This window comes from Pollicipes pollicipes, unplaced genomic scaffold (genome assembly GCF_011947565.3).
Source record: "Pollicipes pollicipes isolate AB1234 unplaced genomic scaffold, Ppol_2.1 Scaffold_2555;HRSCAF=2994_pilon_pilon_pilon, whole genome shotgun sequence".
Taxonomy (NCBI): domain Eukaryota; kingdom Metazoa; phylum Arthropoda; class Thecostraca; order Pollicipedomorpha; family Pollicipedidae; genus Pollicipes; species Pollicipes pollicipes.
In genome coordinates this window covers 43233619-43241499 of record NW_023596136.1, presented here as the reverse complement: position 1 = coordinate 43241499, position 7881 = coordinate 43233619, and positions in this window count along the sequence as shown.

Here is a 7881-nt window from a genome sequence, read left to right as displayed (position 1 = left end):
CACCAGTGATTTTATTTATTTTGACCTACATTAGCATACAACCTGATTATGATAAATTGTAACGCCATGAGGAAAACTTGTAAAATAAAGAATTTGCTGTCCGATTCACAATGCTTTGCTTTATCACGACAAGCAAAAATCATCAGTGTCACATGTTCAGAGATGGTAAAAGCATTAAAGCTTACGAGGGTTAATCCAAGCCGTCATCGTTCTGCAGGCACGTAAAACCCCTACGATATTCTGAGCGCGCCTGGAATTTAGATGAGCTTGACAGAGATAATAAAAACACGTCCAAACGGCAAAGCAGAGTTGCATCTCTAGCTCCCGAGTGTGCGTCAAATCCATTCAGCATTAAATAATTTGGTTCCATGCTTTTTGGCTGCACGAGTTATCTGCCTTTCGTCGATAGTACGCTCATCCTTGTATGCTTATCTCATGCTTGTATGCTTGTCTTATGCTTGCATGCTTGTCTCATGCTTGTCTATGCTCATCCTTTCAGCTTTGATAAACGTATACTATTGGGGGATCTGATCCGTCCAAACACACCAGCTGTGTGATTGCTAAAACAACAAAAAATGATTACTCAAAACACATGTTTCATTCCCGGGCATCACATCTGATAGCTATAGAAATATTGCCGCCGCTGACTTTTTGTTGCGGCTCACTACGCCGGCCGACACATAGACATGACATACTGCCGAACAGGCGCTACATGGTAGACGTGAAAGGCTTCCCATAAGTTCGATATTAAAGACAAAACATAATGGAGGTGATGCAGCACAAAGGGGAAATAACTGACGAAATTAAACAAAACAGAAGCATATCACGCAGAGATGCCGGTAAGTTGAGCAGAAGAACTGCACTTGTTTTCAGAGGGCCGCAGCACATGTACAGCTCTTTTGTACGCAATCTCTATATCTTGCTAGCTTCTTTAGATTCTGTAGGTCAAATCTTCCGGTTTGAAAAAACGAGTAGAAGGCATCAGACGAGCGAATGGGGACGTCGGGGGGGGGGGGGGGGGCTGGGACAGGTAGTGTTTATAAGCATTGGGCAGGCGCCCTGGAGGCTCCCGTCCTAACCAATCAACAATTATTGGGTAATGCCTGTGTACGCCTTACAAATGTCTTGTGTGTAAATTACGTTCAGCATTTGGAAAAAATGCAATCGATTGCGACAAATTTAGAGCTCACGCTCCGTTTGGTCCGTCTTCCAGTCATGAGCTTGCCTTAACAGACATGTCGAATTTCTGCTCAGCGTTGATAAGCTGGTAAACAATTAAGTTTTCAATAAGCATGTACGTTGTGCAGTGTCAGGCTCAGAGCAGCCTTACGTATACCACTGGCTTGCCCAAAAATGATGTTAACTCAAAGCAAGACAAGATATATGCCAGCATTATTTCCTTGCGAGTGTGTCTCAAGGCACTTCATTAGACTTTTGCGAGATGTGAGGGAGCTTTGCTTTTTTTGAGCGATCCCACCCGACCCGCTTAGCGCTTTTGGTAGGCTTAGAGGTTCTGAAGCGAACGACGTGGAGAGGTGGCGTTCGAACTAGGAGAACATATTATTCCTTACTTTTGTAATTAAGTCGTCTTATTTTGCATCGATGTTGCAACATAAACGTATCCCATGGATCATTACGTATCAAATCAGCATTATGCTATAAATCAACATGAACGACACATTCCTGTTCTGGGAGAATGAATGGTCAATTCAAGGAAGGCACTCTATACCCCCTCCCCCCCTTGAAAGAATGATAAGCTGTTCCTTGGCCTCGTTTTTGTGTTGTTGCTGTGGGGTTAGCCGTAGCAACAGACAGCAATCTCGGCGCGACACGGTGACCCGGCCTCTCAGCGCACAGCCTGCTTCATCCACATCATTCATTCAATTCATAACGTCCACACCCATAAGTCAACCACCAACGTCGGCGTTTACCGGAGGATACGTCATAACGAGCAGTGCCGCTTTTTGAAGCACATCAGTCTGAACAACAAACCTGGTGGAGGAACAACTGTGAGCTCCGACCGGCAATCTTTCACTTTCCTATCACGGCTCTAAGCTATGAAATGGTATCTTCCCTCGATTTGGAGCCTGTAAAAAACAGTAAAAACATTCAGAAGGCGACAGACGCAAGACTGTTAACCAATTTGACCAAGCATGACTTTTTGTCTTACATTTCTATGCTTGTCATCGTTGTTGAATTCTTCACTTTCTGGCTGTACTATACACGTTGTCATCCGTGTGTGTGCGTACCGCCATTACGCCAGCAACGCTGCAATGGTTGGGTACGTTGGTCAAGACCAAACCAAAATATCTTTGAACTACCCAGTCAACTGAAAAACTGTTTCCTCTCCAGAAAGGATGGATAACAAACCAAATACGAAAATTTGAGTGGAAGAAATTGCTGAAGACAGCGGTGCTGAGTGAGCCCTCAAGTCGCTCTGTTCTGTTTACATGCATAGGTGTAATGCGTGTGGGAGAGCAAGGGCGATAAACCTGATCGGGCGCTCAAGTCTTACATATCGTAATGCGACCTGTCATAAGCAAACTGAATTACGCTTAAGGAATCTGTTTCTCCTGCGACCGCGACGGTGCAAACAGAGTCACGGATGCCCTATCCCGCTGCTCGACCACTCATCATCTGTCTTCTGAATTATTACTGGTGTGTGTCCTATGTGCAGGTAGAGGCAGTAATTTTACATGCACATCATTGATTCTTTAGAAAAACTAGCTTCAAATATGGCCAAGAAAGCACAAGTAATCCTCAGCAGTGACCAACGTAAAAATCCCACTAACAGACCCGCGTATTCGTAATCAAGAGCAAACGCACAAAAGGCAAGCTCGCGTGTCGTACCGGCACAGACCCTGGGGCCGCACCAGAAGCCGGCGCGATGGACAAAGATAGCCGCGCCGTAGATCGAGTGCAGTGCGGCGGCGGACGGCGCAGGCGATGAGAGAAGGAAGCGCGGCCAGCGTCCCCTACCCTCCTTAGTCTTTATTAGGCGTCCAATATAGCGGTCTGGTGCGCGGCTGATCTCCGATACCGCCGGGCGGTGTCCGGTTGGAAGACAGGATCAGGCTCCCGAGAGAGAGAGAGAGAGAGAGAGAGAGAGAGAGAGAGAGAGAGAGAGAGAGAGAGAGAGAGAGAGAGAGAGAGAGAGAGAGGGAGAGAGGGAGAGAGAGGAAGAGAGAGGAGGGGAGAGAGAGGAGGAGAGGGAAGGGGAGAGAGGAGGAGAGAGAGGAGGAGAGAGAGAGACGAGAGAGAGAGGAGGAGAGAGAGGAGAGAGAGAGAGAGAGAGAGAAGAGAGAGAGAGAGGAGAGAGAGAGAGAGAGAGAGAGAGAGAGGAGAGAGAGAGAGAGAGAGAGAGAGAGAGAGAGAGAGAGAGAGAGAGAGAGAGAGAGAGAGAAAATGAGTTTTCATTCAGGTAAACCCACCCTGTGAGTTTGTTGTTGTCTGGCTCTTTCAGTTTTTTTTTAGATTGTGAGGAGCAATATTTATTGTTTAGAAGAGCGAATGATGCCGGTCACCCGACCGTCCGTTACGTCTCCATTTTACATTTCATTTATACACATGCACATACATTACCTACACCACTGTAAGATGGGTAAAAGACTGCCAGTCCATACCCATTCAACAGAGTGCGGGCAATGCCACACATTCCCAGCCCTCTCTGGCCTACCACTCCGGCCGCTTTATGATGCCGGTCGTCTCGTCTCAGGTAAGTCTTTAAATCTCTCACCTGAAGCTTGTCTACGACTAGAAATGCCTGGCGACCGGTCGGGGTTTGGCACAGGGTTTGCAACTTCTACATAACAAGCGCGGCCCGCCGGCGCCGGCTTTTGAGTTTGATTCGGGTTGTCTTGCCACCTTTTCGCCACAGCAGCTATAATGAGATCCTGGGTATTGAGGGGCTGCCTTGCGGGCTATTTTTGCACCAACACAAGCCTCCAGTCCGGATCTGTGTCGCTGTGGGTGTCCCGCGCGGCTCGGCGCGGGTAAATCCGTCAGCCGGCCGCCAGTCGTCTCGGTCAGGAATCAAGCTGGAGGTGTGACGGGCGGTGAGGAGGGCGGGGGGGGGGGGGGAGCTTCCACCTCGGTGAGGTGTGTCCCGGCTCTTGACCAGGGTGTCTGGTTAGCCCCCGTGCGCCGAGGCGCCAGCCCTGCGAACTCGTACCCGGTGGCTCGCGCAGCACCTCTCGGCACATTGGCCGCGTATGGCGCGCTGGTATCGCTGGCGGTGACTCCCCATTGGGACGACTCCTCCCCCTGTTGGGCTCCGTGGTGGGCGGGCAGTCGGTGCGCGCAGAGCAAATCCATGGCAAGCCAAAGCACAAACATCAGCCCAAATCTCGAATGTATTGACGTGACCGAGCCAGAGCGGCAGTTCTTGATTGTGCGTTGAGTCAAACTTGACGAGGAATGAAAACCTACACCATTGAAAATAAAACCGTTTCAACGTGTACAGAACTTTCCCAAATTTCTTACCCTAAAACCAGTATGCCGGCATTGTTCCAGCGGCTTCTTGGAAATATGATCTCGGGGAATCATGAATCATGAATCAGTCATGAATCGCGAGATCATTATCTCACGATCCGGTCTCACATATCCGTGGCTGAGCTCGGTCCTGGCGTTGATCCGGAGCTTGTGTACACAGATTCCCCGGTTCCGACGCACTCACTCGTTGACCGGATTGCACCGGTATTTGAAATCAGCAAATGCTTGTACATGAGAATGAGCATTTTCTGGAGGCACTTGCTAAAAGCAGCGAAAATGCAAGCCTTCATTTTCCCGACCTCCCGGGAATGAGGATCTTCTCTCGCTGACCTTCCCTTGGGCCCCGGCCTCGTTAACTCGGAGCCAGCGTCGAATTAGATGCGTACGGTATATCTTATGCCACGCATGCAGTGCCAGGCAGCTGGCTGAGCTTCCCGGCGGGGGCAGCACATAAGGTGACTGCTCCAGCTCAAGGCTGTTAAAGAAATAAAATAATGCATCGTCAGACTAGATTTTTGTTTCGTCTCATGGGGAACTCCAGTTCAACTTTATATTGTGGTTATTGATGTGCTGTGAGGTCCCGGAGCGCACAGCGTTGCTATTTACGCGACTCGTGAGGGACGACAGGTACGTAAGCTCGATTAACAAACACCCGTCATTCAGACATCACTTTTGAAGTTCAGCAACACTATCAAAGTAACAACTTTTAAGGTCGAAATGAATTATTTCAAGGTCACAGTCACAGTTCCCGACGCCGTGAGCCAATCGCGCCGGTCGCCCGATACAGGCCGGTCGGCTCACGGGAAGCTGCCGTGCGTGGTCTCACAATGTCCGATTCAACTGCAACCGATTAAGAGGAGATCCCATCGATTTCTTTTTTAGTGTAAACGGCAACACGTTTCTTTTCAGCCGAATTCTGTTTTAAAGAGAATTCGAAGCAATCATATTTCCACAAATTGAGGTCAAAGCTCGAACTTGGCCACTATATGCACCTAGTCTACCTTGAAGGTCATACTGCCCCATGTGTAAGAAAATAAAGGCATCAAGTCTTCCAGCACACTTTTCCTCGACATTTCATTCCGCAAACTGTATTCGCTTCGGCAAGTTGAAAACAAGGCTTGCGACGTCATTGCGATTTTCGTCTGCTCGTAGTCCTGTGTCGGTATGCTGTTCGGCTATAAAACTGGCAGAATCGTGTTTTGGCTGTCAAATTGCGTTATAGGCATTTGCTCGTCAAATTTGAAGGTGGTGCCGTGTTATACTCCGATCGATTTATTGTGGAATGACCCAAAGAGTTTTCATACAAGGTTAGGAGAGAGAGTTAGGGAGTGGCTGTGACAGTGCAGCCACACCTGAGCAAAACGCAACCAGCGGGGTGTCAACACCTGCTGAGAACTGAAGACTGTGGCAGACGGGGCTGCAAGGGGTTTCTGCTTAAGTTTAGACCGAGATGACAAGCAGCGGTTTTTAGGAGAGTGTCACACTTGGTGCAGGTGACTGAGGGAGATAACGCGACACATCTTACCAAACAAGTGCCATTGTCAATGCTTGAGCGTGCAAAGTCATGCATTCACACCAGATCGTTAGAGCTATGCAAAATAACTGTCCCTTGGTAGCTGGACAACTGCAAGGTGGATATTCTGAAACGAGAGCGTACTATCAAGATTTTTGCGTTCCACGTTCTGTGTTCGTGCGTTCCGCGACAATGGACAACATGATCGCCTTTAGAGGTGTCAGAGCATTTGTCAAACGCACCGTACGCAAAACTAAATGAAAGTTATGAAGGGAGTTCGTGGTCACTGTGAGCTAGGATCGCTTTTGAACTTGGGTGGGAGTGAAAAATTTAATTACAAAAAGATAAAACAAGAGTGAAAACTCAATTTACCAAATTTGGAACTTTTGAGTCAGTGAAAGATGCTCCAGAAAAACTCATATTTCAGGTCAAAAAACAAATGTCATATAAAAAACATGACAAAATGTTTTTTAACATCCTAGGTCGTTGCAGTGAAACAATACATCAAAGAATAACAATTTCATAAAAGTGTATTGAACATCAAAACCTATGTCACCCGAATGTTTTGATGCGGCACTTTGCACTTCCCTTCCGCAGGATCTTTTAACACAAAACGAAGCAAAGAAAATTCAACAACAAAAACAACAGACAACAATTCAACGAGAATAGGGTATTCAAACAAAACAGCCATGGACTCTTGCACACCAGCACACGACTAAATGAAATACCACAACTATACCTCTGGCTTCTGTTAAGATAGGGTCAGGAAACAGAAATATCGTGTCACTGTTGCTTGCAAAATACCAATGCTTATTTCCATGCAAGTCACCTAACTAAGCCTAACCTAAAGAAGCCTTACCTTATCTCTGTCCAATCTATTTGTATCACAGCAGCATTTGTGAATCACTGATTCTTGCAAACTTCCTACTGTCGCTTGTCATGCAATTAAAATTAACCAACTTAGTCCAACTTAGAGTAGCCCACATGCTGAACGTGGTCTCAGCTCACCCCACCTATTTCTTGCCATCAGCACTTGTGACAAAACCGGATAAAGCTTTTTGGGCAGATTTCAGCTTGCGTTTTGGTTCAATTCATTTGTGTCAGCTTGTTGAACCAAACAGTTACTAGAACACGAGTCAAAACCCCTCAAATCACTTCGAACAATTTGCCCTGATTATCATGGTAAGCCTTTGTCAAGGGCAATGGTGAGTATGTTCCACGAAACACTCTCTCACCTCCAAACATAACTTAACTTATAGATGACCATAAACCAGTTTTGCTGCTTGACGTTTCAGCTGCAGCAAAGGCATCCATTAAGGTTTGGTTATTCATGTTTAATGACTTTAAGTTTGAGATGTTGGCTTCACATTTTATGTGGGGTGGTTTGTTTGCTAGAGACCAATATCTACCTCACATTGTAATTGCCATGCAGCTTAAAGTATTATTGTGCCTAAAACAATAAAGCGCACATCTACAGTACAGTTATTTAGCAGTCGGCAAACTATTCCAAATATCGACAACATCTTGTTAAAACAAACATGAGGGACCACTTCAACAAATTTGAGGCAGGTAGTCAAGTTATGGAACAAAACAGTTTGATTACATGACTTGTGCGTCATAATTTGCCTCATGAACAGAACTCGATAGATTTGGACAGAAAATGAAAAAAATCTGGATGAAAATCATGTGATGAAGGCAGATCAGGTTAGCAATTAGTTGCTCCACAGGATAAACTTACTGGCTTTTTAAGGGCAGGCTACTTTCTGCCCCCCCCCCCCCACACGAAACGTCAGTAACTTTCGCATGGTTTACTGACAGACAGGGTCATCCAACCCACCCCCAAAATATAAATTTCAGCAATGTCCACCAACGCACAA